The following is a 27,624-nucleotide window of genomic DNA, read 5'->3' as shown; positions in this document are numbered from 1 at the left end:
GCTCCGGTGGGAAGGTAAATCCGGGGTCACGTCTTGGAGGCATCTGATGGGTTTTAGAGGGAAGAGATTAGAATAGAATGAGGTCTAATGAGAGAAACACTACCCATATGCACAAGAGACAAACACAATCATTTCACTCAATCAATCAAGCAAGGGCATACAATCGATCTAACTATCGTTACAAAAGTGCTTGGACTATACTATATATATATGGTCGAATACTACTACTGATGTGGTGGTCTACTAAAAATATTGATCGGTTGAAGACTCCATGATGTCTGCTCCAGCTCCGTCTTCATAGTCATCATCGCTATTGTCGGGGTCCGAGTCGGTGTCGTCGATGATGATGTAGTCCTCCGGACGAATCTCCTTGGGTTCTTCGTCTTCTCCTCTTGGTGCAGGGTCTCCCATGAATATTCCTAGCTTCTTTTCCAGATCATCATTCTTCTCCACTAGTACGATGATTTCTTCCTCATAATCTTCGCGTGTAGCCTTGACTTCCTCCAGTTCTGTGATCCTGGTCATCGCCTTCTTCATATCTATCATGCCTACGCACATCTGGTTCTCCTGGTGACGAATGTGCTGGTTTAACTCCTGGATGAAAGCTGCAATTGATCTATCTTTCCTGGTGCTGATCATCTCCCATTGCTCAGCTCGGTGCCCACAAATCTGGTAGATAATATCCTTAAGCTCCTTTTGGTAAACTTCTCCAATGCGTCCCATGGTGATGTGAGCTGCCATACTCTTGAAGGAAATATGCCCTAGAGGCAATAATAAAGTTATTATTTATTTCCTTATATCATGATAAATGTTTATTATTTATGCTAGAATTGTATTAACCGGAAATGTAATACTTGTGTGAATACATAGACAAACAAAGTGTCACTAGTATGCCTCTACTTGACTAGCTCGTTAATCGAAGATGGTTATGTTTCCTAACCATAGACATGAGTTGTCATTTGATTAACGGGATCACATCATTAGGAGAATGATGTGATTGACATGACCCATTCCATTAGCTTAGCACCCGATCGTTTAGTATGTTGCTATTGCTTTCTTCATGACTTATACATGTTCCTATGACTATGAGATTATGCAACTCCCGTTTACCGAAGGAACACTTTGTGTGCTACCAAACGTCACAACGTAATTGGGTGATTATAAAGGTGCTCTACAGGTGTCTCCAAAGGTACATGTTGGGTTGGCGTATTTTGAGATTAGGATTTGTCGCTCCGATTGTCGGAGAGGTATCTCTGGGCCCTCTCGGTAATACACATCACTTAAGCCTTGCAAGCAATGCAACTAATAAGTTAGTTGCAAGATGATGTATTATGGAACGAGTAAAGAGACTTGCCGGTAACGAGATTGAACTAGGTATAGAGATACCGACGATCGAATCTCGGGCAAGTAACATACCGATGACAAAGGGAACAACGTATGTTGTTATGCGGTCTGACCGATAAAGATCTTCGTAGAATATGTAGGAGCCAATATGAGCATCCAGGTTCCGCTATTGGTTATTGACCGGAGACGTGTCTCAGTCATGTCTACATTGTTCTCGAACCCGTAGGGTCCGCACGCTTAATGTTACAATGACAGTTTCATTATGAGTTTATATATTTTGATGTACCGAAGGTTGTTCGGAGTCCCGGATGTGATCACGGACTTGACGAGGAGTCTCGAAATGGTCGAGACATAAAGATCGATATATTGGACGACTATATTTGGACACCGAAAAGGTTCCGGGTAAGATTGGGACAATACCGGATCACCGGGAGGTTATCGGAACCCCCCGGGAGGTATATGGGCCTTATTGGGCCTTAGTGGAAAGGAGGGGAAAGGAGCAAGGGAGGGGGCGCACCCCCAAGCCCAATCCGAATTGGGAGGGGGGCCGGCCCCCCCTTTCCTTCCTCCCTCCTTCCTCTTCCTTCCCTCTCCTACTCCTAATAGGAAAAAGGGGAGTCCTACTCCCAGTGGGAGTTGGACTCCCCCCCTTGGGCGCGCCACCCTCCTTGGCCGGCCCCCTCCTCCACTCCTTTATATACGGGGGCAGGGGGGCACCCCAGAAACACAACAATTGATCATGGATCTCTTAGCCGTGTGCGGTGCCCCCCTCCACCATAATCCTTGATAATATTGTAGCGGTGCTTAGGCAAAGCCCTGCGATGGTAGAACATCAAGATCGTCACCACGCCGTCGTGCTGACGGAACTCATCCCCGACACTTTGCTGGATCGGAGTCCGGGGATCATCATCAAGCTGAACGTGTGCAAAAACTCGGAGGTGCCGTAGTTTCGGTGCTTGATTGGTCGGGCCGTGAAGACGTATGACTACATCAACCGTGTTGTTATAACGCTTCCGCTTCCGGTCTACGAGGCTACGTAGACAACACTCTCCCCTCTCATTGCTATGCATCACCATGATCTTGCGTGTGCGTAGGAATTTTTTTTAAATTACTACGTTCCCCAACAGTGGCATCCGAGCCTAGGTTTTTTGTGTTGATGTTATATGCACGAGTAGAACACAAGTGAGTTGTGGGCGATATAAGTCATACTGCTTACCGGCATGTCATACTTTGGTTCGACGGTATTGTTGGATGAAGCGGCCCGGACCGACATTACGCGTACGCTTACGCGAGACTGGTTCTACCGACGTGCTTTGCACACAGGTGGCTGGCGGGTGTCAGTTTCTCCAACTTTAGTTGAACCGAGTGTGGCTATGCCCGGTCCTTGCGAAGGTTAAAACATCACCAACTTGACAAACTATCGTTGTGGTTTTTGATGCGTAGGTAAGATTGGTTCTTGCTAAGCCCGTAGCAGCCACGTAAAACTTGCAACAAAGAAAGTAGAGGATGTCTAACTTGTTTTTGCAGGGCATGTTGTGATGTGATATGGTCAAGGCATGATGCTAAATTTTATTGTATGAGATGATCATGTTTTGTAACTAAGTTATCGGCAACTGGCAGGAGCCATATGGTTGTCGCTTTATTGTATGCAATGCAATCGCCCTGTAATGCTTTACTTTATCACTAAGCGGTAGCGATAGTCGTAGAAGCATAAGATTGGCGAGACGACAACGATGCTATGATGGAGATCAAGGTGTCGCGCCGGTGACGATGGTGATCATGACGATGCTTCGGAGATGGACATCACAAGCACAAGATGATGATGGCCATATCATATCACTTATATTGATTGCATGTGATGTTTATCTTTTATGCATCTTATCTTGCTTTGATTGATAGTAGCATTATAAGATGATCTCTCACTAAATTTCAAGATAAAAGTGTTCTCCCTGAGTATGCACCGTTGCCAAAGTTCGTCGTGCCCAGACACCACGTGATGATCGGGTGTGATAAGCTCTACATCCATCTACAACGGGTGCAAGCCAGTTTTGCACACGCAGAATACTCAGGTTAAACTTGACGAGCCTGGCATATGCAGATATGGCCTCGGAACACTGAGACCGAAAGGTCAAGCGTGAATCATATAGTAGATATGATCAACATAGTGATGTTCACCATTGAAAACTACTCAATTTCACGTGATGATCGGTTATGGTTTAGTTGATTTGGATCACGTGATCACTTAGATGATTAGAGGGATGTCTTTCTAAGTGGGAGTTGTTAAGTAATATGATTAATTGAACTTAAATTTATCATGAACTTAGTACCTGATAGTATCTTGCTTGTTTATGTTTGATTGTAGATAGATGGCCCGTGCCGTTGTTCCGTTGAATTTTAATGCGTTCCTTGAGAAAGCGAAGTTGAAAGATGATGGTAGAAATTATACGGACTAGGTCCGCAACTTGAGGATTATCCTCATTGCTACACAGAAGAATTATGTCCTGGAAGCACCGCTGGGTGCCAGGCCTGCTGCTGATGCAATTGACGATGTTAAGAACGTCTGGCAGAGCAAAGCTGATGACTACTCGATAGTTCAATGTGCCATGCTTTACGGCTTAGAACCGGGTCTTCAACGACGTTTTGAACGTCATGGAGCATATGAAATGTTCCAGGAGTTGAAGCTAATATTTCAAGCAAATGCCCGGATTGAGAGATATGAAGTCTCCAATAAGTTCTATAGCTGCAAGATGGAGGAGAACAGTTCTGTCAGTGAGCATATACTCAAAATGTCTGGGTATAATAATCACTTGATTCAATTGGGAGTTAATCTTCTGGATGATTGCGTCATTGACAGAATTCTCCAATCACTTCCACCTAGCTACAAGAGCTTCGTGATGAACTATAATATGCAAGGGATGGATAAGACAATTCCCGAGCTCTTCGCAATGCTAAAAGCTGCGGAGGTAGAAATCAAGAAGGAGCATCAAGTGTTGATGGTCAACAAGACCACTAGTTTCAAGAAAAAGGGCAAGGGGAAGAAGAAGGGGAACTTCAAGAAGAACAGCAAGCAAGTTGCTGCTCAGGAGAAGAAACCCAAGTCTGGACCTAAGCCTGAAACTAAGTGCTTCTACTGCAAGCAGACTGGTCACTAGAAGCGGAACTGCCCCAAGTATTTGGCGGATAAGAAGGATGGCAAGGTGAACAAAGGTATATGTGATATACATGTTATTGATGTGTACCTTACTAGAGCTCGCAGTAGCACCTAGGTATTTGATACTGGTTCTGTTGCTAATATTTGCAACTCGAAACAGGGACTACGGATTAAGCAAACACTGGCGAAGGATGAGGTGACGATGCGCGTGGGAAATGGTTCCAAAGTCGATGTGATCGCGGTCGGCACGCTACCTCTACATCTACCATCGGGATTAGTATTAGACCTAAATAATTGTTATTTGGTGCCAGTGTTGAGCATGAACATTATATATGGATCTTGTTTGATGCAAGACGGTTATTCATTTAAATCAGATAATAATGGTTGTTCTATTTATATGAGTAATATCTTTTATGGTCATGCACCCTTGATGAGTGGTCTATCTTTGATGAATCTCGATAGTAGTGATACACATATTCATAATGTTGAAGCCAAAAGATGCAGAGTTGATAATGATAGTGCAACTTATTTGTGGCACTGCCGTTTAGGTCATATCGGTGTAAAGCGCATGAAGAAACTCCATACTGATGGACTTTTGGAACCACTTGATTATGAATCACTTGGTACTTGTGAACCGTGCCTCATGGGCAAGATGACTAAAACACCCTTCTTCGGTACTATGGAGAGAGCAACAGATTTGTTGGAAATCATACATACAGATGTATGTGGTCCAATGAATGTTGAAGCTCGTGGCGGATATCGTTATTTTCTCACCTTCACAGATGATGTAAGCAGATATGGGTATATCTACTTAATGAAACATAAGTCTGAAACATTTGAAAAGTTCAAAGAATTTCAGAGTGAAGTTGAAAATCATCGTAACAAGAAAATAAAGTTTCTACGATCTGATCGTGGAGGAGAATATTTGAGTTACGAGTTTGGTTTACATTTGAAACAATGCGGAATAGTTTCGCAACTCACGCCACCCGGAACACCACAGCGTAATGGTGTGTCCGAACATCGTAATCGTACTTTACTTGATATGGTGCGATCTATGATGTCTCTTACAGATTTACCGCTATCATTTTGGGGTTATGTTTTAGAGACGGCCGCATTCACATTAAATAGGGCACCATCAAAATCCGTTGAGACGACGCCTTATGAACTATGGTTTGGCAAGAAACCAAAGTTGTCGTTTCTGAAAGTTTGGGGCTGCGATGCTTATGTGAAAAAGCTTCAACCTGATAAGCTCGAACCCAAATCGGAGAAATGTGTCTTCATAGGATACCCGAAGGAGACTGTTGGGTACACCTTCTATCACAGATCCGAAGGCAAGACATTTGTTGCTAAGAATGGATCCTTTCTAGAGAAGGAGTTTCTCTCGAAAGAAGTGAGTGGTAGGAAAGTAGAACTTGATGAGGTAACTATACCTGCTCCCTTATTGGAAAGTAGTACATCACACAAACCGGTTTCTGTGACACCTACACCAATTAGTGAGGAAGCTAATGATGATGATCATGAAACTTCAGAACAAGTTACTGCTGAACCTCGTAGATCAACCAGAGTAAGATCCGCACCAGAGTGGTACGGTAATCCTGTTCTGGAAGTCATGCTACTAGATCATGATGAACCTACGAACTATGAAGAAGCAATGGTGAGCCCAGATTCCGCAAAATGGCTTGAAGCCATGAAATCTGAGATGGGATCCATGTATGAGAACAAAGTGTGGACTTTGGTTGACTTGCCCAATGATCGGCAAGCAATTGAAAATAAATGGATCTTCAAGAAGAAGACTGATGCTGACGGTAATGTTACTGTCTACAAAGCTCGACTTGTCACAAAAGGTTTTCGACAAGTTCAAGGAATTGACTACGATGAGACCTTCTCACCCGTAGCGATGCTTAAGTCTGTCCGAATCATGTTAGCAATTGCCACATTTTATGATTATGAAATTTGGCAGATGGATGTCAAAACTGCATTCCTAAATGGATTTCTGGAAGAAGAGTTGTATATGATGCAGCCGGAAGGTTTTGTCGATCCAAAAGGAGCTAACAAAGTGTGCAAGCTCCAGCGATCCATTTATGGACTGGTGCAAGCATCTCGGAGTTGGAATAAATGCTTTGATAGTCTGATCAAAGCATTTGGTTTTGTACAGACTTTTGGAGAAGCCTGTATTTACAAGAAAGTGAGTGGGAGCTCTATAGCATTTCTGATATTATATGTGGATGACATATTGCTAATCGGAAATGATATAGAATTTCTGGATAGCATAGAGGGATACTTGAATAAGAGTTTTTCAATGAAAGACCTCGATGAAGCTGCTTACATATTGGGCATTAAGATCTATAGAGATAGATCAAGATGCTTAATTGGACTTTCACAAAGCACATACCTTGACAAAGTTTTGAAGAAGTTCAAAATGGATCAAGCAAAGAAAGGATTCTTGCCTGTGTTACAAGGTGTGAAGTTGAGTAAGACTCAATGCCCGACCACTTCAGAAGATAGAGAGAAAATGAAAGATGTTCCCTATGCTTCAGCCGTAGGCTCTATCATGTATGCAATGATGTGTACCAGACCTGATGTGTGCCTTGCTATAAGTCTAGCAGGGAGGTACCAAAGTAATCTAGGAGTGGCTCACTGGACAGCGGTCAAGAACATCCTAAAATACCTGAAAAGGACTAAGGATATGTTTCTCGTATATGGAGGTGACAAAGAGCTCATCGTAAATGGTTACGTTGATGCAAGCTTTGACACTGATCCGGACGATTCTAAATCGCAAACCGGATACGTATTTACATTAATCGGTGGAGCTGTCAGTTGGTGCAGTTCTAAACAAAGCGTCGTGGCGGGATCTACATGTGAAGCGGAGTACATAGCTGCTTCGGAAGGAGCAAACGAAGGAGTCTGGATGAAGGAGTTCATATCCGATCTAGGTGTCATACCTAGTGCATGGGGTCCAATGAAAATCTTTTGTGACAATACTGGTGCAATTACCTTGGCAAAGGAATCCAGATTTCACAAGAGAACCAAGCACATCAAGAGACGCTTCAATTCCATCCGGGATCTAGTCCAGGTGGGAGACATAGAGATTTGCAAGATACATACAGATCTGCATATAGCAGACCCATTGACTAAGCCTCTTCCACGAGCAAAACATGATCAGCACCAAGGCTCCATGGTTGTTAGAATCATTATTTAGATTATTGACTCTAGTGCAAGTGGGAGACTGAAGGAAATATGCCCTAGAGGCAATAATAAAGTTATTATTTATTTCCTTATATCATGATAAATGTTTATTATTTATGCTAGAATTGTATTAACCGGAAATGTAATACTTGTGTGAATACATAGACAAACAAAGTGTCACTAGTATGCCTCTACTTGACTAGCTCGTTAATCGAAGATGGTTATGTTTCCTAACCATAGACATGAGTTGTCATTTGATTAACGGGATCACATCATTAGGAGAATAATGTGATTGACATGACCCATTCCATTAGCTTAGCACCCGATCGTTTAGTATGTTGCTATTGCTTTCTTCATGACTTATACATGTTCCTATGACTATGAGATTATGCAACTCCCGTTTACCGGAGAATAATGTTCCTATGACTTATACATGTTCCTAGGAATACATGTTCCTATGACTATGAGACTATACATGTGCGTAGGAATTTTTTTGAAATTACTACGTTCCCCAACAACTCTTTCCTAGACTCCAAGTTGGTGCATCAAAGGAAAACTCTATGGGCTTAGTGACTGACGTGAATGTCCTTCATGGAACTTGAACTTGAATCATCCATCGCTCCTCTTCTGATAAAGTGGCATTGTAAGTCCCGGTGAAGCTTGGTATTCCCATGTTCAGGTACCTACTGACTTCCTTCAAGTGTCGTCCAAAAAGGTGCGTCTTCATCCGGTTGTGCAAACTTGTTCCTTGCGTCCGCCATCCTAAAGAGTAGAAAATGGAGAGGAGTCAGAAATGAGAAGAGAATAGTGATCTAGGGCTTTAGCTTAGTTATCGTGTCCTACACTCAGTGTGTGCTCTGATACCATCTTGTAGCGACCCGACCTCAAATGGTCAAGTCTCCGTGCTTCAATGCCATCCCTGGATCGGTAATGCTGACACACACAGTACTCGAGGATTTATAACAAAGTAGCAACCATACACTTATTACATCGAATGTCTCAAAAGAGAACTTATTACTATAAATATGGCTTAAGGCCATCTAATACGATAACATCGGAAGGCTTGGAAGATAAAGTGAGTCCATCAACTCCAACGGCATAGCTGAGCTGCACGGCAACAACCTAACGAACCTTACTCCTCGTCTGAAAAGTCTGCAACATAATACATTGCAGCCCAAAAACGGGCCATCACATGGAATATGCTGGCAATATAACACAGTAGAGCAAGAACAGAATAGTGCTATCACTACATGCATATTTGGCTGGTGGAAAGCTCTATGGTTATAGTTTTTGCGAAAAGCCAATTTTCCCCCACAACAAAGGAATATATTTTATTTAACTATCATGGTAGTTGAAACATCATTGAGAAGGTTCCTCCAACTCAATCCCAATTAAAAGTAATTATCAACCCAACAATATTAGTTTAGAGTGATGAGATACATATGATAATCCAAGTACTAGATACTCAAGAATTGTCCATAACCGGGGACACGGCTAACCATGATTAGATTGTACACTCTGCAGAGCTTTTCACACTTTCCCCCACAAGACTCGATCTCCTCCGTTGGATTTCTCGCACTACATGGTGTTTGAGAAACAGATGACCGAGACACAGTCTTTCAGAAACATTTACTCTTTACTCCGGGCAGACCATACCAACCTACACCCCTCTACCTGCTGATCCACCTCTTCGAGAGCTCATGTAACTTACTCAGCTATGCTAGAGCCCATAATAGCATGTGGCTGCACACGGAAGTTTCTAGCATGAAATATCTTAGTTCCCTTTGAGCCTGGGTGGGGGACCTTAGGATTATCACATGGGTACTCCGGGATATCCTAGGACAACACTGGATTCTCCAGGTGCCCAACAAACAATCCACCCAGATGTGTATTCAAGTTGCCACCTTAAGTTGAACCATTAATTAACAATCTCACATCTGTCATGGATTTCACTCACCCAAACCACGTCTACGAGCATAGCATAGGAATGTAAGCAATACGTGGAAGTAACTCCCAAGGGTTTGATAATAACAGGGCAATAGGTTCTACCTCATTAACTACTTCCCAACCCACATGTTAATCACATCCTAATCATGCAATGTTTGAGGATTGGAGCTAATGCATAAAAACTGGGTGATAAAGGGGTATGATCAAAGTGTTCCTTGCCTTGCTGATGATCCGCAAAACCTAAAGATTCGAAGTAGCATGCTTCGCACTCTGGGTGTTCTATCGCAAACAAGCAATAGCATACATAAGCAATCAAGTAAAGAAGCATGGATAAAACTCAAATAAGGTCTAACCAGAAAGTTCAACTTAAGAACTCCGGTTTGCAAAAAGAATCAAATCAAATGGGGCAACGAAACTCAAACTACGAAAGAAACAAGGTCTGTTTACTATTCTGGACTAAAGTCAAATTTTACAGTATCAAAACCTTGTTCAATTTGATTAAACAGAAAGAGGGTTTCCAGACGAAGATCTAGGCGCTTTAATCGCCTGATTCCGACAAACGAGCGAAAAGATAAACTAAAACGATAATCGGATCAGAAATCGCGATCGAAAATAATCACGGAAAATCCGAGGAAAAGAAAAACCGACGAACAGGCTAAGGAATGAATGTTCGCCGTCTGCGGCTAACGAGTGAACACCGTTCGTTAAAATAACATACGGACGAAGGTCCGCTAAATAACTAAACTAAGAAAAAAAATCAGCGAATCGATCTATTCAAAAAAAACCCTAGGGTTTTCTAACAAAACCGGATCGGTTCTTTTAAAAACAACGAATGTCGGCTTTACCTCCGGCAAGGTCCGGCGAGGCGAGGCGGCGACTCCGGCGAGGCGGGGCAGCGGCGGTGGGCAGCGCGGGTGGCAGGGGCGGCGTGGCAGCGGCGCTCGGTGGCGGCGACGCGGCAACGGGCGGCGGCGGCGCGACAAAGGCGGGGCGGCTCGGGGCGGCTCCGGTTGCGGCGGGGTGTGGTGGTGGTGGCGGAAATCGGGGGCGGGGCGGGGTACTTATAGGAGGGGGTTGCTTGCTTGGGCGAGGGGGCAAGCGGTGTCGGGAGGGAGAGTCCCGGCCGGACTCGGCCTCGCGGGCGGCGACGCGCTCCCGTTCTCCTGGAAGGAGACGGCGCGGGGAGGTGGGCCGGCTGACTTGGGCTTCGGCCCAGTCGGCGGAGGAAACTTTTTTTAAAAAATAATTTCGTCGAACTAAAAAAATCCTATAAAATAAAATAAAAAATTAAAAATGCCAAAACAAATTTTCACCGTCTAAATAAAATATTTAGAATGAGATGAACATTTTCTTGGCCCTAAAATGGAACTTTGAAAAGCGTGCAATTTTTCGAATTCAAATAAAATAGCAATAAACTCTGAATAAAATCAAATATTTGATTTTAATATTTTTCCTCCAATATTTCATTTATTTTAGAGAAGTCATATTATCTCCTCTCATATATTTTAATATGAAATATTTTCGGAGAGAAAAATAATTAAAACCAAAAATCCTCGTTTCAATATTTGATAATACTCAAATATGAAAACAGGGAAACCCCCAACTCTCTCCGAGGTTCCTTGAGTTGCTTAGGATTTCGAGGATCGTGAAACGAAATGCAATAAAATATGATATGCATGAATGATCTATGTATAACATTCCAAATTGAAAATTTGGGATGTTAAAGTAGGTCCTGTGGGAACTGCTCACACATCATCATGGAGGCAGCAAGGTTGATAAAGACGGCCTCTAAGATCGATTCCCCCTCCGACAGAGTACTGGCGGAGGCCTCTAGATGGGAGCACGAAAGAACAGAGGCTTGTCGCAGCGATAAAATTGTTCCGAGTCTCGCTCTGGGGGTTTGTGTAATTTAGGGAATTTATAGCACTGGAATTAGGTCAAACGGAGGCCTATGGGTCCCACCAGCAGATCTTTTGGCCTTCCCCCTAAGCTTCCAGGGTCTCTTCTAGTCCAAAAAAATCATCATAAACTTTCATCGTGTTTGGACTTTGTTTGGTATGGTTTTTCCGCAAAACAAAGAAATACGCAAAAAATAGGAACTAGCACTGGGCACTGAGTTAATAGGTTAGTTATAAAAAATGATATAAAATGGCATATAAAGCATACAATATCGATAATTATAGATACGTTGGAGACGTTGTTGGGGAAGGCAGCATTTCAAAAATTTCCTACGATCATGCAAGATCTATCTAGGATATGCATAACAACGAGAGGGGAGAGTGTGTCCACGTACCCTCGTAGACCGAAAGCAGAAGCGTTTAGTAACGCGGTTGATGTAGTCGAACGTCTTCGCGATTCAACCGATCCTAGCACTGAACGTACGGCACCTCCGTGTTCAGCACACGTTCAGCTCGACAACGTCCCTCGAGCTCTTGAATCCGAGGCGGCGGGGAAGGCGCGGGCTCGTCTGGTTCCCGGCCGGATCCATGCCGATGGGACTCCATGGGGCGGCGGCCATGGCGTTCCTCCTCCGGTCGCGAGCAGAGAGGAAAAAGGAGGTTAGGGGCGAGAAGAAGGATGATCTAGGGGAAAAGAACAGCGTCAGAGGGCTTTCTCACCAGTAGCGAGCTCTGGTTGGAGGGAGGCGGGCAAGGAGGAGCTCGGGCGGCTCAGCGGCGCGGTGCCAGAGACGACAGGGGAGCGAGGTCGCTCAGGCCAACGCTGGAGCAGCGGGAGCTCATGTACAGAGCCCTCCCTGAAACAAGGCGGATGCGAGGGCCGACGGGAAGCAAGAGGAAGGCAGTGGCGACGGGGACGACCAGGGATGTTCCGGAGATGGTGGTGAGGGCGTCGGGGATGGAGGTCCTGCTGGAGGTGGCCACCGATGATGTTTGGGTGTCCAGACGAGCTGCGGCTCGTCGCCGGCAGCGACGAGAATAGAGGAGAGGTGATGCTCGGGGAGAGGAGGCCTTGGGCACGGGCGCGCTGGACCACGGGCGCAAGGAAGCTACAGGCAGCAGCGGCATGCCCATGTCCTGGGAAGAAGAGGGATCGAGTGGAGCTCGGTGGTCGGGGACGATGATTGGCCGTGATTTGGTTGGGTGGCGCTAAAATTGAGAAGAAGGTGGGGATCAAGAGGTGGTGTCTGGTTGGTGCGAAGGGGATCCCGAGGTGGGAGAAAAACAGTGGCAGCGGCGGAGGATTTGATGGATGGGACATCTCCCTAGAGTTTAGGGTTTGGTCCTCTTATATATAGCGGTGGGATTAAGTTTAGGGGCTATACGGTCCATCCGATAATTATCGGGAGGTCGAGAAAAATATAGGTTAGGAAGCCCACTTAACAAAACAGAGATGTTTTGTAGATGTTTGGGGATGATCTGAGTCCAACGGTGGCAACTGTCGAGGTCGGGTTCGGGACAGCTTTCGGACGCGCACATGAGGGGGTCGATGCACTGTGTGAGGAGGGGTTTCGGGGCCTGGCGGTTGATAGCGGACTGTGCAGAAAGCTTTGGGCTGAGAGAAGAGAAGAGAGAGAGACCCGGCGACTATTTCCGGAGACCGAAAACGTCCGACGTTTGACTGACTATATTGTCGCTATAGTTATCCGTTGGGCCATCAGACAGACTCCGAATGTGATGAAACTTGGCAGGCGGCCTGTCTACACTATAATAAGACCGCACGCCAACTTTCAACCCATTCCGAGAACATTTTCCGGCCACTTATAAATAATATTTCGGACGTGCCGCGTGCGCGTGCAAGTGTGCCTGGTCTCTGAACGGACAACGGAAGGAATGGGGAGACCGGGACGGATGCAAGTTTTGAAAACATGATGATGCAATGCACATGATGACATGGCAAGATGCAAAACGCAAGAAAATGGCATGGCAAAGATAGCGAATAACTCTAAGACACCTGGCGCAACGGTCTCGGGGCGTCACATAACTCATTAGTCACATTGCTTGCAAGGCTTATAGTGATGAGCATTACCGAGAGGGCCTGGAGATACCTCTCTGATACACAGAGTGACAAATCCTAATCTTGATCTATGCCAACTCAACAAACACCATCAGAGACACCTGTAAAGCATCTTTATAATCACCCAGTTATGTTGTGACGTTTGATAGCACACAAGGTGTTCCTCCGGTATTCAGGAGTTGCATAATCTCATAGTCAGAGGAACATGTGTAAGTCATGAAGAAAGCAATAGCAATAAATCTAAACTATCATTATGCTAAGCTAACGGATGGGTCTTGCCATCACATCATTCTCTAATGATGTGATCCCGTTCATCAAATGACAACACATGTCTATGGTCAGGAAACTTAGCCATCTTTGATTAACGAGCTAGTCAAGTAGAGGCATACTAGGGACACTCTGTTTGTCTATGTATTCACACAAGTACCAAGTTTCCGGTTAATACAGTTCTAGCATGAATAATAAACATTTATCATGATATAAGGAAATATAAACAACAACTTTATTATTGCCTCTAGGGCATATTTCCTTTAGACGTATCAATCACCACGGATCCCACTTGCACTAGAGTAAATAATCTAGATTACATAGTAATGATTCTAACACCCATGGAGTCTTGGTGCTGATCATGTTTTGCTCGTGAGAGAGGCTTAGTCAACGGGTCCGCAACATTCAGATCCATGTGTATTTTGCAAATCTCTATGTCTCCCTCCTTGACTTGATCGCGGATGGAATTGAAGCGTCTCTTGATGTGTTTGGTTCTCTTATGAAATCTGGATTTCTTCGCCAAGGCTATTGCTCCAGTATTGTCACAAAAGATTTTCATTGGACCCGATGCACTAGGTATTACACCTAGATCGGATATGAACTCCTTCATCTAGACTCCTTCATTTGCTGCTTCCGAAGCAGCTATGTACTCCGCTTCACACGTAGATCCCTCCACGACGCTCTGCTTGGAACTGCACCAACTTACAGCTCCACCATTCAATATAAATACGTATCCAGTTTGTGACTTAGAGTCATCCAGATCAGTGTCAAAGGTTGCATCGACGTAACCATTTACGACGAGCTCTTTGTCACCTCCATAAACGAGAAACATATCCTTAGTCCTTTTCAGGTATTTCAGGATGTTCTTGACTGTTGTCCAGTGATCCACTCCTGGATTACTTTGGTACTTCCCTGCTAAACTTATAGCAAGGCACACATCAGGTCTGGTACACAACATTGCATACATGATAGAACCTACGGCTGGGGCATAGGGAATGACTTCCATTTTCTTTCTATCTTCTACAGTGCTCGAGCATTGAGTCTGACTCAACTTCACACCTTGTAACACATGCAAGAACCCTTTCTTTGACTAATCCATTTTGAACTTCTTCAAAACTTTATCAAGGTATGTGCTTTGTGAAAGACCAATTAAGCGCCTTGATCTATCTCTATTGATCTTTATGCCCAATATATAAGTAGCTTCATCGAGGTCTTTCATTGAAAAATTGTTATTCAAGTATCCTTTTATGCTATCCAGAAATTATGTATTATTCCCAATCAACAATATTTCATCCACATATAATATTAGAAATGCTACAGAGCTCCCACTCACTTTCTTGTAAATATAGGCTTCTCCAAAAGTATGTACAAAACCATATGCTTTGATCACACTATCAAAGCGTATATTCCAACTCCGAGAGGCTTGCACCAGTCCATAAATGGATCGCTGGAGCTTGCACACTTTGTTAGCACCTTTTGGATCGACAAAACCTTCTGGTTGCATCATATACAACTCTTCTTTAAGATATCCATTAAGGAATGCAGTTTTGACATGCATTTACCAAATTTCATAATCATAAAATGCGGCAATTGCTAACATGATTTAGACAGACTTAAGCATCACTACGGGTGAGAAGGTCTCATTTTAGTCAACTCCTTGAACTTGTTGAAAACCTTTCGCAACTAGTTGAGCTTTGTAGACAGTAACATTACCATCAGCGTTAGTCTTCTTCTTGAAGATCCATTTATTCTCTATGGCTTGCCGATCATCGGGCAAGTCAACCAAAGTCCACACTTTGTTCTCATACATGGATCCCATCTCAGATTTCATGGCCTCAAGCCATTTCGTGGAATCTGGGCTCATCGTCACTTCCTCATAGTTCGTAGGTTCGTCATGGTCAAGTAACATGACTTTCAGAACAGGATTACTGTACCACTCTGGTGCAGACCGTACTCTGGCTGACCTACGAGGTTCAGTAGTAACTTGATTAGAAGTTTCATGACCATTATCATTAGCTTCCTCACTAATTGGTGTAGGAATCACTGGAACTAATTTATGTGATGAACTACTTTCCAATAAGGGAGCAGGTACAATTACCTCATCAAGTTCTACTTTCCTTCCACTCACTTCTTTTCAGAGGAACTCCTTCTCTAGAAAGAATCCATTCATAGCAACGAATATATTGCCTTCGGATCTGTGATAGAAGGTGTACCCTACAGTTTCCTTTGGGTATCCTATGCAGATTCTCCGATAAGCATCGCAGCCCCAAACTTTAAGAAATGATAGTTTAGGTTTCTTGCCAAACCACAGTTCATATGGTGTCATCTCAACGGATTTAGATGGTGCCCTATTTAACATGAATGCAGCCGTCTCAAAAGCATAACCCCAAAACGATAGAGGTAAATCAGTAAGACACGTCATAGATCGCACCATATCTAATAAAGTGCGGTTATGATGTTCAGAGACACCATTACGCTATGGTGTTCCAGGTGGCGTGAGTTGCGAAACTATTCCACATTGTTTCAAATGAGGACCAAACTCATAACTCAATTATTCACCTCCATGATCAGATGGTAGAAAATTTATTTTCTTGTTATGATGATTTTCCACTTCACTCTGAAATTCTTTGAACTTTTCAAACATTTCAGACTTATGTTTTATCAAGTATATATACCCATATCTGCTCAAATCATCTGTGAAGGTGAGAAAATAACGATGCCCGCCGCGAGCCTCAGCACTCATCGGATTGCATACATTAGTATGTGATGATCCACAAGTATAGGGGATGAATTGTAGCTCTTTTTGATAAGTAAGAGTGTCGAACCAATGAGGAGCAGAAGGAAATGACAAGTGGTTTTCAGTAAGGTAATGTCTGCAAGTGCTGAAATTGTAAGTAGCAGGGTAGTTTGATAGCAAGATAATTTGTAACGAGCAAGTAACGATAGTAGTAACAAAAGTGCAGCAAGGTAGCCCAATCCTTTTGAGGCAAAGGACAGGCCAAAACAGTCTCTTATGATAAGCAAAGCTTTCTTGAGGGTACACGAGAATTTCATCTAGTAACTTTCATCATGTTGGCTTAATTCGTGTTCGCTACTTTGATAATTTGATATGTGGGTGGACCGGTGCTTAGGTGTTGTTCTTACTTTAACAAACCTACTACTTATGATTAACCCTCCCGCAAGCATCCGCAACTACGATAAAAGTATTAAGAATAAATTCTAACCATAGCATCAAACTTTTGGATCCAATCGGCCCCTTACGGAATAGCACATAAACTGGGGTTTAAGCTTCTGTCACTCTAGTAACCCATCATCTAATTGCTACTCCACAATGAATTCCCTTAGGACCAAATATGGTGAAGTGTCATGTAGTCGACGTTCACATGACACCACTAAGGGAATCACAACATACATACTATCAAAGTATCAAACACATATCAAATTCACATGATTACTTGCAACATGATTTCTCCCGTGACCTCAAGAACAAAGGTAACTACTCACAAATAATAATCATGCTCAAGATCAGAGAGGTATTAAATAGCATATTGGATCTGAACATATAATCTTCCACCAAATAAACCATGTAGTAATCAACTACAAGATGTAATAAACACTATAGTCACTCACAAGTAGCAATCTATAGTTCTGGTAACAAGATTGAACACCAGAGATGAACTAAGGTTTGAGAGGAGATGGTGTTGTTGAATATGTTGATGGAGATTGCCCTCCCCAAGATGGGAGAGTTGTTGGTGATGATGATGACGATGATTTCCCCCTCTGGGAGGGAAGTTCCCCAGGCGGAATCGCTTCGCCGGAGGGCAAAAGTGCTCCTGCCCAAGTTCCGCCTCGAGGCGGCAGCGCTTCATCCCGAAAGTCCTCCTCTTATTTTTTTCTAGGTCAAAATGACTTGTATACCAAAAGATGAGCACCAGAGGTGGGCCAAGGAGGCCACAACCCCCAGGGCGTGCCAGGGGGCCCTAGTGTGCCCAGGTGGGTTGTGCCCACATGGTGGCCCCCTCTTGTAGTTATTTGCTCCAATAATTCTTATATATTCCATAAAAATTCCCCGTGAAGTTTCATCTTGTTTGGAGTTGTGCAGAATAGGTAGCCTGACGTAGCTTTTTCAGGTCCAGGTTTCCAGCTGCCGGAATTCTCCCTCGGTGTTTACCTTGCAAATTATGAGAGAAAAGGCATTAGAAGTACTGCAAAAAGCATTATTATGGATAAAACATTATAAATAATAGTAAGAAAACATGATGCAAAATGGATGTATCAACTTCCCCAAGCTTAGACCTCGCTTGTCCTCAAGCGAAAACCGAAATCGAAAAACATGTCCACATGCTTTGAGAGAGAGGTGTCGATAAAAACAAAATACGGACATAGAAGCATCATGTTGATTATTATAAATGAAATAAAATTAAACATAGGCCTTTTATCATATACTTCTCATGAATAAGTAATAGTTCATCACATAATCAAAGTATAAAGCAAAAACTCTATTAGAAACCAACAAACTATGTTCTCAGTCAACTTTGCAACTACAATTCATCATCTTTTCGGGAAGAGTCATGTGTCGAAGCATTTAGGAAAGTCCACATACTCAACCATCATATAGTCTTCTATGATTTCTAACACTCACCTCGTAACCGTGAGCAAAACGTTTCAACCGGACACATAGAAAGATAGGGGCTTATCATTTTGCCTCCCAACATACTCACCTCAAGGGTGATGTCAACAATAATAACTCATGCCACCCATATTCAACTGGACATATGTGCCTAGATCTTTTGTCACCACATGATGCTTGCCAAAAGAGAAAAATAAAAGGAATAGAGAGAAAAACTTTGACTCTTCGCATAAAAGTAAAAGATAGGCCCTTCGCAGAGGGAAGCAGAGGTTGCCATGCGCTTATTTGTTTGTATGCTCAATCGCTTAGCGCAAAAGAACGTCATGTTACATTGCCCCTTGTGATAGCGACCTGTATTATGCAGTCTGTCGCTTTTATTCTTCACCATCACAAGTTTGTGCAACGCTCAATTTTCTCTTACACAAAATGATCTCACAATTTTTATTGCCTTTTTGCACTGATGACAACTTACTTGAGGGATCTTGCTCAATCCCTAGGTAGGTATGGTGGACACTTGAAAATAAGATTTGGGTTTAAGGGTTTTTGGATGCACAAGTAGTATCTCTACTTAGTGCAGAATTTTTGGCTAGCAAAGATAGGGGGCAAGCACCACATGTTAAAGGATCTATGACAATATGACTTCTATGTGAATATGGACAAACATAAATAATTAGGTTGTCTTCCTCGTCCAACGTCAACAATTTTGGCATATAATATTTTGACGAGGGCTCACAATCACAAAAGATTTCTAGGATAGTATATTTATATGTGAATCTTCTCTTCCCTTATTAATTCTTTCATGAGTTGCATCATTGACTAATGCTATGTTTGTCAATCTCTAATAAAATTTTCTACTTATACTTTTCCTTATGTGGTGCCATCACCTACCATAGGATTAGTATACAATATTTTCTTTATTTATTTCCTCTCTTTTATCTGTTTCCTTTCTTATCTCTTTTTTATTTGCAACATGAAAGTAAAGAAAGCAAAGCTCAAACTAAACTTTTTATATATCTTGCACACGATTACAAGGATAGATCACTAAGCAAAACTCTCAAAGAAGAAAGGATCGAACTAAACTTTTATTCATCTAAAGCAAAAGGATTGAACTAAAATAAGTGAAAGTAAAAAGATAGTGGGATGATATGATAGCGGGGCACCTCCCCCAAGCTTGGCGGAAGCCAAGGGGAGTGCCCATACTAGATACTCAATTCCTTTGGTGGTGAAGATGATGAAGGTGGTGATGAAGTAGTATTGTCCAATATAATCATGAGTAAATCCTTCAAACCTTGAATCTCTCGAAGGGCTTGATGAATTAATTCACTGTTTTTCTTCACCTTAGCTATTATGTGTTTATTCTCAGGGCCCCACGGTTTAGTTCCTGCACTGTTTTCTCTTGGCCGGGATATGTCCCAGTTGGACGGTATGTGCCTACGAGGAGTGTTCTCGAACCCATAATTGTGAATCAGATTATGAAAATTGTTACGATGTAACCTATGTAAGGGCCTCCTCGGTGGGAGCTCTTCTTGCACTTCCAGGCTCGCTTGATTATTCGATGATCCCATGGCTTCCCCTTCTTCCTCCATAGCGACCTCTTCAGCTTCATCCCTCCTTAGATCTTCCTGAACCGACCTTATGCCTCTGATACGTCTCCAACGTAACTATAATTTTTGATTGTTCCATGCTGTTGTATTATCAATCTTGGATGTTTTATAATCATTTTATAGTCATTTTATATCATTTTTTGGTACTAACCTATTGACATAGTGCCAAGTGCCAGTTCCTGTTTTTCTGTGTTTTTTACATCGCAGAAAATCAATATCAGACGGAGTCTAAATGCCATGAAACTTTACGGAGAATTTTTATGGGCCAAAAGGAACACAATAGGCCCTGGCTGCGCCTGGGGGGTGCCTCGAGGGGGGCACAATGTCAGGACCCCGATTCCAAGTCACATCGATCTAGCCGGTAACACCTCATATCACATTGCGGCCTCACGCTCGGTATCCCCACGGGTGTCGCCTTACCATGGCCCGGGACCGTTTGCGCCTTTTGGCTCATGTATATGATAGTGTCGCTAGCATCCATATGACAGAGAACCCGGGCCGACATGGCTAGTCATGAACCCAAGGCGGAGCAGACCTATGGAGACAGGCATACATGAATCACATCGAGCATGTCGGTCACTGTAGCACTGGGCTAACAGGACTCCGGGGAACCCGGGCTGTAGCAGGCTAGGCAGGACTCCGGATGTCACTGCGTGACATTTCCCCGAAGGGACATACATAGGAATGAAGTGAAACACATGCCAGCCAGTCAAGTGTCCTGAGCAGTAGTGCTGGGCTAGCAGGACTCTGGTGAACCGGGCTATAGTGGACTACTATGGCTCGAGGAACACTAGACTACATTTCCCCATAAGAAAGGTTGCCAAGGATAAACAACTAGATTGTCGGATCCCACTCATACCAAGCATTTCAATCATACACACAATACGCCCGATATGAGTACATACATCATGGCATCAACAAAAACTGTACAACTCAAGTACTTTATTCATTAGGCTCCGAGGAGCGAGATATTACAAACATGGGTCTCATGACCCAACAATCATAGCATACAATCAAAGCACATGCCTAAGCTTAACATGTCTGAGTACAGACATCTACAAATGAAAAGGCTGAGAAGTCTGACTATCTACCAGATCCTGCCGAGGGCACAAGATCATAGCTGAGGTATCAAGCTAGACGTCGAAGTCCACGTGGTACTACTAGCGAGACTGAAGTCTCTCTGCAAAACATAAATTAAGCAAACGTGAGTACAAATGTACCCAGCAAGACTTACATCAGAACTAACTACATATGCATCGGTATCAACAAGGGGTAGTGGAGTTTAACTGCAGCAAGCCAACTTTGACTCAGTGGCTAACCTGAACTACGAATGCAAGTAACTCTTTTGAGGTGGCGCACACGAGTCCACATATTCACCATATCAATACACCACTATGGATCCGCTCCCGTCTCCCTACGAGAAGGCCATCCATAGCACTCACACTTATCTTGAGAGTTTTAGAGTATCCACTTTCACTTGTCTATGAACTGTTATAGGCAACCCAGAAGTCCTTTACCGCGGACACGGCTATTCAAATAGATCATTTATAACCCTGCAAGGGTGTACTTCGTCACACATGTTTCCACCACTTAGCGTCTGCACACGACATGTGCTCGGCAGACTTCAAGCGAAAACCGACGTGGGTGTAGACCATGACCTAACTAACCACACAAGTCTCTAGTCCAGGTTTATCGCCTATTCGGGTTCCATCCGCAAGGAAATCCGGCCGGGGTGTCCTCAACGGCCCCAAACGATGTGTACAGGGTCCCGAGACGCCAAACGGGCGCCCGGCATACCCGGCCACAGTGTATCTACCGCATCATAGCCCACCCCTAGGGTCAGCGCTACGCACGGCCGCCAACACATAACCTACAAACACCAGAAACTAGTTGCAACTCTTGGACAGAGGACGAGAGGGGTCAATAAGTCGAGCGGGGTCATATTTCAGGGCCCAATGTGTGGTAGTAGCTGTTTCATGGATCACAAACACAGAACTCAGTTCCTGAGGACGGTTTCAGTGAGACAACCCACCATGTACTCCTACATGGCCTCTCACCGCTACCTTTACCAAATCGTGTTCACACACTTAGCTCGCACACCGTAGAACATGTTTACACACCTCCGATTCATCCCCGATGAACCAGACCTGACACGACTCTATGCAATAGCAGGCATGATAAACAAGCATGAATGAGTAGGCACGTCAGGGCTCAAACAACTCCTACTCATGCTAGTGGGTTTCATCTATTTACTGTGGCAATGACAGGTCATGCAGAGGAAAGGGGTTCAACTACCGCAACATGTAACAGTTGAATCATTGTTGTCCTAATGCAGTAAAGAGAGCAGGAGCGAGAGAGTGGGATTGTATTGGAATGAACAAGGGGTTTTGCTTGCCTGGCACTTTTGAAGATATCATTGGGTCTTCATCAGTGTCAACGATCACAGCATCGGTACAACGTCTATCGAGAGGGGACAAACACCGGCAACTGAGAAAGAACTCAATCAACACATGACGATATGCAACAATATGATGCATGCTATGACATGGCAATATGAATGTGTTTTGCACTAATGCATCTAGCAACAATTTAAATGAAGTCCATATGGACCAAGGGTTCATATGCAAACTCCATATTTAGCATTTAAAATGCCATTATCATGTTTTCACTTATACAGGGGGTATAAGTTGGTTGAACATGCATGAAAGTAGCATAAATGGATAGGTTGGATTTTTCTAATAATTTTTCATATATAATTTATTTCATTTGGAGTTACGGTTGAATTTCTATGATTTTTAGAAGTTTTGGGCATTTTCTGGAATTTCTGAATTATTTTAAATCCAGAAAATGATTAACTACATCAGCATTGCGTCATGCTGGCGTCAGCAGGTCAACAGGGCTGTCCAGGTCAAACCTGACGGCTGGGCCCCACTAGTCAGTCTCACAGTTAACTATTTGGGTTAACTAGACTAACTAAACAACACTGGGCCCACTGGTCAGTGACTAACTAAACTAACTTAATTAAGTTTAGCTCTAACTAACTGGGTTAGCCGGGCGAGGCCCGCATGTCAGTGACTCAAGGGTCAAACAAAGGTCAACCTCGGGTCAAACCAGATGCTAACTGGGCCTTGACCCAATGCGAGGCCCGCTGTCACTGACTAGGTGAGGTCCAGCTGGCGGGGATTAGCACTAATGACCCCGCCACGTCGGCTGTCGCCGGGTTGGCCGGCGGGGACCAAACCCGCGGCGGCAACGCGCCGGACTTGCGCTAAAGGCGACGGGGGCGGTGGCTAAGGGCATCGAGGCGTAGCCCGGACTCGCCCGCATCTAGGGAGGTAGGTGGGTGGCCGTGGGGGCGCCGGAGCTCGTCGGAACGGAGCTCGCGACGGCGGCCGGAGCTCGGGTGTGCTCGGGTTTGGTGCTGGGATGCACAACAGGGGCGTGGAGAGGGGCTACGGCCTCTTGGGAGTGTGGCAAACGCGGTGACGCGCTCGGTTTCAAGCCCGCGTGGTTGTGGCCACGTCGACGGTGTCACCGGCGGAGCAGAGTGGTCGGGCTCGGTGGAGATGGCGGCTAGGGGGCGCAACCAAGGCGTAGAGGAGGGGGGTTAGGGGCAGGGGCTCACGGTGGATGCAGAGGTGGCCTCGGCGTGCTCGGGGAAGCACCGGAGCGAGCGGGGCGGCGAGAGGAATCTCCGGTGGCCGGCGACAAAGACGATGAAGATGGCGTCGATGCAAGGCCTCCGGCGAGGCGTGGCCGGACGGAGAGGACGAGGGAGGCGTGGCGATGCTCGGACACGTCGGGGAGGCGAGGGGAGCACGGAGGCCGCGTATACGGCATACGGCGGCGACGAGCTCCACTCGGGTGTGCTTGGGAGAGGGAGCAGAGGGCGAGGGGGGAGAGCAGAGAGTGAGGGAGAGGAGCAAGGGGTCACGGGGCGTCTCTGTGGCGTCGCTAGAAGGGCCAGGGAGGAAGCAGGAGGTGGCCAGGGGCGAGCGCACGCGTGGTGACACGCCCTCCTGCCTACTGGCAGGAGGTGGAAGATGACAGGGAGGTGGAGGTGGGTTGGGTTGGCTTTGCCCGGCTGGGCTGCTACAGTGGTGGGCCGGTTGGCCCACCAGGTAGGTTCTCCCTCTTTCTCTTTTAGTTTTTGTTTTCTATTATTCTGTAGTCTTTAGGGCTTTATTAAAAATACTTAGACACTTCCAAAAATCACCAAACTACTCATGCTCACTGTATGGAATAAACCCAACATGGAACATTTCAATTTAGGATTGTTTGGACATTATTTCTTATAATACAGAAATAATTCCAACCCAAATATATTATTGATCTAAATAAAAGGCCCAAATAAATTATTTCTGTGACTCCAAAAATATTGGTTTGAATTTCACCTCATGCCAATATTTTCACAGAATAACAGGAACATTTTCTTGGACTCATTTGATGAGATTTAAATGTTGGTTATTTTTAGAGGTTTTATGAGGCTTGGAAAGTTCCTCAATTCAAATTTCAATTGAATTTAAACATGATGCAGCAACCAAACTAGTCCAAGGCCAGGGTAAAGCTAGGGCTGTGACACACAACCCACCAGGGCACGCCAGGAGGCCCAGGCGCGCCCTGGTGGGTTGTGCCCACCTCGGGTGCCCCCAAACCGCCTCTTTGCTCTATAAATACCCCAAAAATCCCAGAACCCTAGGGGAGTTGAAGAAATATTCATCCAGCCACCGCAGAGTCCAGAACCACCAGATCCAATCTAGACACCATCTCGGATGGGGTTCACCACCTCCATTGGTGCCTCTCCGATGATGTGTGAGTAGTTATTTGTAGACCTTTGGGTCCGTAGTTAGTAGCTAGATGGCTTCATCTCTCTCTCTCTCTTGATTCTCAATACAATGGTCTCTTGGAGATCCGTATGATGTAACTCTTTTGCGTTGTGTTTGTTGGGATCCGATGAACTTTGAGTTTATGATCAGATCTATCTTTTTATATCCATGAAAGTTATTTGAGTTTCTTTGATCTCTTATATGCATGATTGCTTATAGCCTCGTATTTCTTCTCTAATATTTGGGTTTTGTTTGGCCAACTTGATCTATTTATCTTGCAATGGGAAGAGGTGCTTTGTAGTGGGTTCGATCTTACGGTGCTTGATCCCAGTGACAGAAAGGGAAACAACACGTATGTATCGTTGCTACTAAGGATAAAACGATGGGGTCTATCTCTACATAGATAGATCTTGCCTACATCATGTCATCATTCTTATTGCATTACTCCGTTTCTCCATGAACTTAATACACTAGATGCATGCTGGATAGCGGTCGATGTGTGGAGTGATAGTAGTAGATGCAAGCAAGAGTCGGTCTACTAATCTTGGACGTGATGCGTATATAATGATCATTGCTTGGATATCATCATAATTATTTGAGGTTCTATCAATTGCCCAATAGTAATTTGTTTACCCACCATTTGCTATTTTTCTCGAGAGAAGCCACTAGTGAAACCTACGGCCCCGGGGTCTTCTTTCTCATATATTTGCCTTTGCGATCTATTTTTACTTGCTTTTATTTTCAGATCTATTAATCCAAAAACCCAAAAATACTTTGCTGCACTTTATTTTTTTGTGATCTATTTATTCAATCTATTAAAACTTTTTCCCGTCACGCACTAATTTCTGGCACCGTTACCTGAAAGGGATTGACAACCCCTTTAACATGTCGGGTTGCTAGGATTTGTTATCGGTGTGCAGGGGATGTTTACGTTGTGTTGCTTGGTTCTCCTACTGGTTTGATAACCTTGGTTTCATATCTGAGGGAAATACCCACCGCCACTGTGCTGCATCATCCCTTCCTCTTTGGGGAAATGTCGACGTAGCTTCAAGCGTCATCAAAAGGAATTGCTGGCGCCGTTGCCGGGGAGGATCTTCAACATATACCAGGTTCCTATTCACAAATCTCATCTCCTTGCAATTTACATTATTTGCCATTTGCCTCTCGTTTTCCTCTCCCCCACTTCACAAATATTTGCCGTTTTATTCGCCTCTCTTTTTCCGTTCGCTGTTTTCTTGCCGGATCTGTTTTTGAGTGCAATCTTGTTGTGTAGTCATCATGACTCAAGAAAACACCAAGTTATGTGATTTCTCAAATACCAACAACAATGATTTTATTGGCACTCCGATTGCTCCTCCCGTCGCTAGTGCGGAGTCTTGTGATATTAATACTGCTTTGCTGAATCTTGTTATGAAAGACCAATTTTCCGGTACTCCTAATGAGGATGCCGCGTCCCATCTTAATACTTTCATGGAATTATGCGATATGCAAAAGAAAAAATATGTGGACAATGATGTGGTCAAGATGAAATTATTTCCGTTTTCTTTGCGTGATTCTGCAAAATTTTGGTTCTCTTCTTTGCCGCGCAATAGTATCGATTCTTGGAATAAGTGCAAAGATGCTTTTATCACTAAGTATTTTCCTCCCGCAAAAATTATTTCCCTTAGAACCCAGATCATGAATTTCAAGCAACTTCAACATGATCATGTTGCACAATCTTGGGAAAGGATGAAAATGATGCGAATGAATTGCCCAACTCATGGGTTAAATCTTTGGATGATTATACAAATTTTTTATGTGGGGTTGAATTTTGTTTCTCGTAATCTTTTAGATTCCGCCGCGGGTGGTACTTTTATGGAAATTACTTTGGGTGAAGCCACCAAATTGCTTGATAATATTATGGCAAATTATTCGCAATGGCATACCGAAAGGGATCCTACTAGTAAAAAAGTTAATTCGGTTGAAGAAATTTCTTCTTTGAGTGAAAAAGTTGAGGCTATTGTGAAATTGGTTGCTAGTAGAAGTGCTCCTATTGATCTTAATGATATGCCTTTGTCTACTTTGATTGAGCAAAATAGTGATGCCATAGATGTGAATTTTATCTCTCAAAATAATTTCAATAACAATGCCTATAGAGGTAATTTTAATCCTAGGCCTTTTCCTAGTAATTCCTCTAATAATTATGGTAATTCCTATGGAAATCAATCTCATAATAATAATAGGAACACCTCTAATCTTGAGAATAATATTAAAGAATTTATCAACACTCAAAAAGTTTTCAACACTTCCATAGAAGAAAAGTTGAGTAAGATTGATGATTTGTCTAGAAGTGTTGATAGAATTGCTCATGATGTGGAAAATCTCAAGATGAAAATTTTTGTGCCTAAATTAGATGAATCAATTAAAGCTCTTTATGTTTCTATGGATGAAAGTAAGAAAAGAACCACTATGCTTAGAACTAAAAGAGATTTTTAGAAAAAGTGTTTTCTAGTGATTTCTTTCGCAAAAGTGATGAAGATCTTAGCATGATTGGTGTTTCTTCTAATGATTTCTTGTTTAGTAAATTTAAGATTGATGAAAAAGGGACTGGAGAAGAGTCAACTTTAGGTAGAAGGCATCCCAATATTTCGGAGGGTGAAAATCTTGTTGAGAAAATTAATGAAAGTGGGTTTGGAGAGGTCAAAACTTTAGCTA

Source organism: Triticum dicoccoides, chromosome 4A, assembly GCF_002162155.2.
Source record: "Triticum dicoccoides isolate Atlit2015 ecotype Zavitan chromosome 4A, WEW_v2.0, whole genome shotgun sequence".
In the NCBI taxonomy this organism is placed as follows: domain Eukaryota; kingdom Viridiplantae; phylum Streptophyta; class Magnoliopsida; order Poales; family Poaceae; genus Triticum; species Triticum dicoccoides.
The sequence above is the reverse complement of the archived record's forward strand: the minus strand, read 5'-3'. Positions refer to the sequence as shown.